Source organism: Condylura cristata, unplaced genomic scaffold (genome assembly GCF_000260355.1).
Source record: "Condylura cristata isolate star-nosed mole 26May11 unplaced genomic scaffold, ConCri1.0 scaffold00018, whole genome shotgun sequence".
Classification (NCBI taxonomy): Eukaryota; Metazoa; Chordata; class Mammalia; order Eulipotyphla; family Talpidae; genus Condylura; species Condylura cristata.
This window is the reverse complement of record NW_004567119.1, coordinates 9,314,603-9,323,536: the sequence shown is the minus strand read 5'-3', so window position 1 is coordinate 9,323,536 and position 8,934 is coordinate 9,314,603.

The window sequence follows — 8,934 nt, the reverse complement described above, 5'->3', positions numbered from 1 at the left end:
TTTTTTTTTTTCCCAAAAAAAATTAAGTCCACCCACGAAGGAAAAAGGCAGAAGGATATTGTGGCAAAAATGCTATCCTGGAAAACAGATCTTGGTTCTGGTGCCAACTCCCTGTGACTTTGGACGACTCACCTGATCTTTCTAGATCAAGTTTCTCCATAAAGTGAGGCTGCAAGACTAGGTCACGTGCCAGGCTGTCAGGCACAGGCCCGCTAAGACATTCACAGGAGCAGAACTGGACACTCTTGCAAGGGACAGGGCACGAATGTTCTGGAATAATTTCAGAATCATTGGATTAAGTGGCAACTCTCCACAGTGACTGCTCCAAAGGAAATAACCACATTTACTCTTTCTGGTTTTCAGAGTTCTGTTCATTTTTTTTAAGTCACATTAATTTTGCAGTTCAAGTTAGTCATGAGGATATAATCAAGAGAGCAAATGTCCAGCAAAAGTCTGCTGTTGCTTGGCATTTTATCCATCATGATTTAGAGTTCCTTCTTTTATTTGTTGCTTAATATATTTGTCCCAGAGCACAGGTTTATGTGTGTGGTGTGATATGATGAGAAAAGAATGAAAGAAGTTTAATCTACTCTTTGGGCTTCATCCACTCAACACATACTTTGACAGACCCTGAGGCTCTTAATGTATCCCCAAGGTCTCCAAAGATCTGGAAAGATCTAATATTCCTACGGGTGATTTACAAAGCTCACATTTTGCCAAGTCACATACAAATAGCTGGAGCGTAAGTCTAGTTTATCTCCTTTCCCTGTCCTCTCCTATGACTGTCTCTCGATAGCCACGCAGAGCTCTCCATAGTCACCTCTCCACCCCACGGCGGTGACATAAATGAGCAGGCAGCTGTCCATATGCCACTCAGTCCATCTCAGAGACAGACTCTGAATTTCCCTAACTCACTCACCAGCAGCGGCTCCCTAATTTTTAAAGTGTGGGCCTTTACGTCGTGGGGGGTGGGGGGGAGGTTATTGTGTAGTATTTGTTTTTTAACACGGCACATAAGTGCACTTCCTTTCTCCCCTGGTAACGTATGGGATAAATGGGATTCTTAACTCACACAAAGCTCGCTGTAGACCCAATGAATGGCACAGATCCGACACCCACCCACACACTTCCCTCAGTTACAGATCCCTGAGAAAGACCAGAAGTTGGCCATGGCTGTGCTGAATATGTACTCCTGTTGGATTTCCATGGGATTTGGTTTCATTAGGTTGTACATGAAATATGTTAGGAAAAGAACACTGTTGCTCTCTCTCTACCTGAAGGTTCAGCTGAGTCAGAGAGGTTTCAAAAGGGGAGACAGCTGCCACCCCTATACCCGGACCCCAGAGAGGAGTCCCTCCAAGCACCTCAAAGCAGCCGAGCCCCAGCCTGCTCTGGATCACTGTGGAGCAGAACCAATTTTTAAATGTCTTCATCTGGTCCCTCCTACTTTGATGGTTGCTCTGGGGGTGGTGAGAATCAGGACGCAGTGAAAGCTGCTGGGACATCTGACTCCTTATTTTCTTGGCTCTACATGTCTTCACTCTGCACCAGTCCTCCCGACTGTGCAGAATTTCACTTTTGAGAGCACAGGCAAAAAGAGACACGCAGAGAGAGCGGGAGTCTTCGCCGCTGTTCAGAGACCAGGGAAGCTAGGCGAACCCCTCCGGGACGCTGCCCCCCCACCAGTCAGCACCACTTCCCATAGCCTCTGAATGGAACTTCCGCTCCATGTCCCACCCAGGACGGGGCATGTGTTCTCGGAGGAAGCCAATGTCCATCAACCTCCTTGCATTTCCAGAAAACAGCCCCACCTTTCTCTTTCTTAAGCGTGAACACCTTTGGATTCCATAGGTAGATGAGTTATAGTGGGAAAAGCAAGATACAGAATAATCTGGAAATAAATCATATACTTAAACCCATCTCTGCTGCTGCAGGGAAATGCCTAGCAAGATGGGGTCATGAAACAACTTCCTTCCAGAATCCTGAATCACAATCCATTGCTAGGAAATGTGTCCAGAAGCTTGAGATAGTCAAGCAAGCTCTGAACAGTCACTTGGTCTGAAAATGTACAAAGGATTCCAAAGTGAGCAGGAAATGTGGGCCTGGTAGAAAGGAACATCCTCCTCTCCCACCTGCTCGGGTCTGCCCCCAGAGAAGGCAGTATTTGCCTGAGCTCAGACCTCTCCTACCACCCAGTGGGAGGGTCAGTTAACACTGCATGGCACAGAGGCTGGCACCACCTTATAGCAGAGCAGATACGGTGCTGTGGTGTCCAGGGACAGCACGGACATACCCACTTCCTTCTTTCACTTCCTGTTTCCACTCTCTTTTCATTTTTGCTTTGTGTCTCAGAGGGCCAGGCCTGCTGCCCTTCTTCCTGGGCACACACGAGGTCAGTCCTAGCTGTGAGAAGTAGCCTCAGTCAGCGAGAAATGAGCCCTCCGGGGAAAGTTGCCTCTCCTGGCCTCCTCTCCTCCTGCAGGACAGGGAGCGGCAGCTGACTGGTCTCTGTCAGTATAGAGCGGACTCCTTGGGATCTGAGACTGCCTCACAAGGGAAGACGGAGGCCTTGCCATGGAGGCTTTTGGGATTAGATTGTTTTCTCAAAGTTCAACAATAGGGGTGCCTCTGTTTGCCCAGCCATTAACCAAGATGGTTCTTCCTTTTTGCAGTAGGTTGTTATTCTTCATAAAGACAATCAAAATCTACCAAACCCATAGAGCGCACAGCACGCTTACACCACAGAGTCTACACAGAACCAGGTTTCCATAACCATTACTAAAGCAGAGCAGAATTTTCTAAACATTACACATTACCCTTAGCAAAGTGTCCAGGCTGTTTTTTTTTTTTTTTTTAAGATGTATTTATTCATACAGAACTGGGGTATAGGCCAGAGATGCAGAGGGTGAGAGGATTCACCAGGAACAGAGTGGGGAGCAGAATAGGCAGATGGAGGAAGTACACTGCTGAGGGGAGCAGCGGGCGGGTCAGGAGAGGTCTGCCACGCCATGTGGATCTCCTCCGGGGCAGGCGGGGATCGAACTCATGTTGAATTGGCTCAAGCCTCTCAGTGCTGTGCTTCAACCCGCTGTGCCACCAGGGAGGGCCCACCAGGCTGTTTTTTTTTTTTTCCTTTTTTTTTTTTTTGCAAACGGTGGGTAAAAATATGTGGAAATTTGTAATCTATCATGTTCTTTAACCCTAAAGTCCTAAAATTCAATAAAATGTGATGAAACAATAGCCTAACACTCAGGTCAATCATCTATTAGGTTTAAAAACACAACAAATTTTTCCACAGATTCACAGTGCTCTTCTCAAACTGTTGGTGCCCCCTACTATCTAATCAATGAACAGTCTTCAGCAGCTACTGGAGAGAGAGCAAACTCCAAGTCATCAGCCCCCAGTTAAGCTGGTTCTGGTAAATACTCTGCCTGCAGTTGCCCTGTGTTACAAATCAACAGATAGACTCTTTTTGTGCCTTTCACAGAAAGCTCTTTCTTACCTGAAGAAAATTAGTCTCATAAAAATCTGTCCCTCAAGTACTTTTCTTGCAGTGGTGCTGATACCAGCACAATCAGGAAGTAATGGCAGTGTTCTCGGAAAAGCCAGTTTGCACTGAGCTCTGCAGGCCAATGAGAGTGAAGATTAACGCAAATAAACTTTGGAATGCCAGCCAAACCCCTGAAGCTTGTCAGCAGTTCACCTACGAAGTTGATTATATTTTTTCAGTCGTCCCTTATCCCGAAATGACCTGATGGAAAAGCCAGTGTCAGATGACGCATGGCGTCGAGGGAAAACTCAGCCGACACAACCTCGCAGCCCCTCCTCCAGGTCCTCGTCTTCCCCAGTGCCCAGGGCACCCTGGGCACCATTTCCACCCCAGCAAAACACGCCAGACTTCAGTTTCATCTCTAGAAAAGACGCGGTCAACAGCATTCATAGACTTGATTTCGGATTGGGAAATCTCAAGCCCCTCATTAAAGTGTCTCTTCTTTTCCCCCAATAAGGGGTATTTTTATATATTTTGTTTATATGCGTTGGTGATTTTACAAGTTATTTTATTAACTGATAATACCCAAAAAAATATTCGGATTTCATTCAAAATGGAAACTGGAAGCACTTCACTGTTTTAACTTCTTTTTTCCCCCAACAAAACTTAACTCAGTATTTTACCTAGCTTGACTTTTCCAATGTGGTATTTCATAGCACCTTGATTTATAGCTGGGTATATGTAAAGGTTATGTCAGCATTTACATTATAAGGTCATGTTTTTGTGGGTTTATAACTAAGTCATAAAAAATAATTCTGACTGAAAGTTGGAATGCCAAGTTTCCACTCTGAAACACAAATTTGTTCCTGGATATAATACGTGCGCACACATACTCACCCACTCACACACTGAATTCTACATTTACTCTTTTGTAAAGTGCTTTTACTCATACGTAACCTTGATGAAAATAAATGGGACGTCAGGGTTGGAACGTGTAATCTAACACAGCTCTCATCTAATAGTAGCCACTAAAACCAGAAGCTATGTTTTAATAGATTTGGAAATTAATAAAAAAGAATGTTCTAATTTTCAAATAATTATGAACTAAAGGGCAAAAAGATAAAGTAACACCTCCATAATAAATAATTTTTATTAACCCAAAGTGTTCGCAACTATTCCACACTGGATAGTAAATATTCTCTTGATCTCTCATAGGTGAAGTCCAATGTCCTGGAACACATTTGTTATAATTCATCATATACACAGCAACAGACAGTGCCATGCCGGTAAACCAGGCTGGCGCTGGACCAGGTAAGTAATTAAGCAAACATGTTCCTATGTCACGCAAGGCTTGTGGGGCCATTTTTTTACATGCCTGTAAAAAAAAAAGATTTCTAGTCCATGTTTTAGACTTTCTAAAGTATGTAAATCTGTTGGCTTCAATTTACATCTTACTGATTTTTGCATTATTAGACTATTTATAGATCCTAGAACATACCTGAATAATTTTTCCTTAGTTCTTTAACATAACTATATTTTTCACTTTCATGATTGTGAAATCTGTTAGCAAGTAAAAAACAATATTTTCACCGAGACATAAAAGATTGAGGATTAGCAGGGAAATCTGTGACAACATAAACACCAGAGTCTTAATTAAAAATATGGCAGTTGGTGTATCTGAAAAATTATTACATGACTACTTAATCATAGAACTTATATACCAAATAGGACTGAAAGAAGAAAAGGTAATTTAATGGAAATGTAACAGTTGCAATGCATGGATCTTAGCTCAGAGGTTAAGGGCATGAACTAAATCGTGGCTTTAAATCATAGCTGTAGAATTTATACTAGCTACAATCTCATTGTGTCTTGACATCCTCATCTGGAAAGTGGGTACATTGTATCTGAATTGTAGGGAAGTTTTAAAGTTTAAATGGGTAATAAGTGGAAAATACTTTCAAGGCTGGTATATCATAAATATTGCACTGGTTTTAACTAAAATTATTGGTATTATGTCATTGATGATGATGATGTGACCAAACTCAGAAGAAAAATTCTGTCTGAAGAGGTAAACTTATTTAATGACAAAATTCTATGTTATTCTCCAATCCTGGTTCTTTACATTTAAGAAAAAATTAACAAAGAGAAAACTTAAGTTTCGGGAGAAAACGGATAAAAATCAACCAATGTTAACTTGTTATGACCTTACTAAAATTAGACAACTTGAAGAATTATAACAAACTGTGAAATGTTTAACACCAACCCATGACTGACTACTGGGGGAAGTATATAGTGTTCCCATTTGTCACCTGGGGAGTTTTGCAAGTAAGGATAGAGAAGAGCTAGTTTGTCTCAACTTCTGAGGTTGCTTAAAGCAGGTGCTGGTTTCACCATTGAGAAGGTGGGAAAGATTTAGGTTATTTTAAGTCTCAGAAGCAACCCCAAGGTGCTGAATATCAGCCTAGTTACCTTAAATAAATGGAGACCATCACCCCTTCATGAGCATGAGAAGGGAGGAGCCTGAGACTGCCCAGTGAATCCAAGGGGAGTCTGGTACCACCCAACCTAGAAACAAGTCAGGAGATTGTATTTTACCTCTCTTTACCAGAAAAAAACACCAGATAGTGGTTGATCTGGTGCAATCAGTGATTGAAAGCAATCAGTGGGCTCAAAGGCATGTACTAGAAGTCGAGAGGGAAGAAAAGACACGAAGTGATTCCATCTGAGTGTTTCCTAATGAGAAAAAATTTGATTTATTTTTTAAAAATGCTTTCCAAGTCTCAGAGTAGTATGAAGATATATTTGAATTAAGTAATCCCTTCAAAACACCAACAGTAGAGCTACCGGGATGCAGAAAGACCAATGTCCTCCTGTCGTCCTCTCATATTTTCCCATCATGGCTGAGTCAAGCATAGTTTTCTGGATGCAGTCAATAACCACTGCCAAAGAAGACAGGGTATCCACTTCAGACAAACCAGAGTTCCTTTCAGGGGAGACCAGTTCCTTTCAGAAGCTCCTTGTGGGGGACACTAGTGGGTGGTACAAAGCCCTGTCCAGCAGAGATAGTGGTTGATGTGTATCCAGCACAATGTTAGTGCAGTGCATTTCCTGTTGGGCTGCTCTCCACCCACCACACCAGGCCTGCTTGTGTGAAGCCACTTGAATATCTCCTCTTGCCTATACTTCTGTGAGCTGCGATGAATGAAAATAATGGCAGAAGGAGGCGAGTTATATTATTTTCTGTACAATGTCAAAGCTTGTAACATTCAAATACAAAAACTACACCTGAGAGGAGCATGCATTGTACAAAAAGATGCAAAATATACATACAAATATATGCATGCTTTGTGTATATATATATATATAGAGAGAGAGAGAGACATATATATATATATATATTGTCTTGCTTTGTGTATATAGACATGTCTATATATATGTCTGTAGTGGTCCTTCCTATTCCCAGTACCTTATTCAATTTTACTACCTATTTTAAGGATTAATGTGTTCAGTACTCTTCCCCTCTCTGCTATATTACTAGAAAATAGGAGCATTACAGCCCAAAAGAATAGATTTTTTTTTAAACCCTATCTAAGCGTGTTTATGCCGAAGGAATAATTTCTACTCATGGAGAGCAGCCAGGACATCTCTCAGTCTCCTCAGAGGCCAGAGACACACAGTGTCTGTGAACAAGTCCTCACCCAATTGTTTCTCCAGCTAAGGAGATGTCAGTAGCAATGAGCCTCTTGATTTCACTCCAGCACTAAAGGAAACCAGTTGGTCAATGTATCAGTGAAGCTTCTTCTAGAGAGAACATTTCTCCTATTTCAAGTTCCTTTGACCTCATAATGCTATTATTAGAGGGCAAAGGCATGGGGTATTTGACTCCAGTTCAGATGGTCTTGCGGACCACGTCAGCCTTGCCTTCATGAGAACTGGTTATAGAGAATCTCAGCTCCTGCACCACACACCTCCCAAACCAGTATCTGCATTTTAGTAAGATCGGGGGTGTTTGTATACATATTAGTTTGAGAAACACTGGTTAGGATACTCAAAGGTTTTACTAGAAATTCTAGGGAAGTTTCCCAAATAGTGGCTTTGGCAATAGATCAAGATCCTTTTAATGCTGCTTAATTGGGAAAAATTTGATGGCATTCATTCTTTTGTAATATAAAGTTAAACTATAATATATGTTAATTACTTGAAGATGATTTAATGATTTTGATAGCCATTATATGGGACTTGTACTGAATATGTAAACCAGAATTTTAGCATTTACTTACAAATAAATTATATTGATAGTGTTGTGTGTTGCTGCTGGAAACCTGAAATCTGCAAATAATTCTTAATTAGGCATCCTTCTAAAAGTTCTTTTCACTCTTCACCCAAGATATAGATATACATCAGAGAATAATTATGGCAAATGATAAACTTGTAAAAACAGCTAGTTGATTTGAACTTTTACCTCTAATAAGGATTGAAATAGAAACATTACACAAAGAGATTCAGAGATCCGTATCATTTGCTCACAGCCCATTACACTTTATAGGCAGAGGCTACTGCAAAAATTCAGACACAACAGTGATCTACTTTGTTAAGATTACATTCCTGGTAAAATAAACTGTGAATTATAATAATGACGGTAATGGGAGCTGACATTAAGTGAACACTGGCTATAAGTTAAACACAGCCCTAGGTGCTTTATATACACATTAAATAATTCATGGTCCCAATAAAAGCATACCAGTAGACACAAAAATGTTGATTTAGCAGATAGAAAACAGAAGCTCACAGAGATGAAGTCATCGTGATCGGCTTTAAAGCCTTTGTATATGGTAGGGCCTCCCTGGTGGAGCAAGGGGTTAAAGTGCAGCACTAGGAAACTGTCCACAGCCACTGCAGCATGAGTTCAATACCCAGCCAGGGAGGTCACCCACAGGGCGCAGCAGACCTCCCCTGTCTCCCTGCTGTCCCCCTCAGCAGTGTATTTCAGTAGATCTGCCTGTTCTGCTCCCCACTATGTCTCTGGTAAATCCTCTCACCCCCACCCCCCTGCACCTCTGGCCTATACCCTAGTTCTTGTATGCATAAATAAATAAATCTTAAAAAAAAAGTTTGTCAATAATAAAGATGAGAACAGAGACTAAGCGTGTCATTCTCAAGAACCGTCCTTTCCAGAGTAGCATTGTCAAGCACACACACAAAGAAGCCAACAGTTTCCATTTTCTGAATGTCCATGTATATCCAACACTGTGTGAGTCACTTGCCCATTTATTTTCCTATTTTATAAACAGACTCTAAGAAGGAGTAAGTAACTTGCTCTAAGTCTTACACATGCACCACTAGACAAAATCAGGACTTGAACCCAGGCTCTGGACACCAGTATGTGTGGGTTTGGCTTTGTTCAGCCCATGACCATCTCGCTCACTCTTGTGCTGACTGTGACA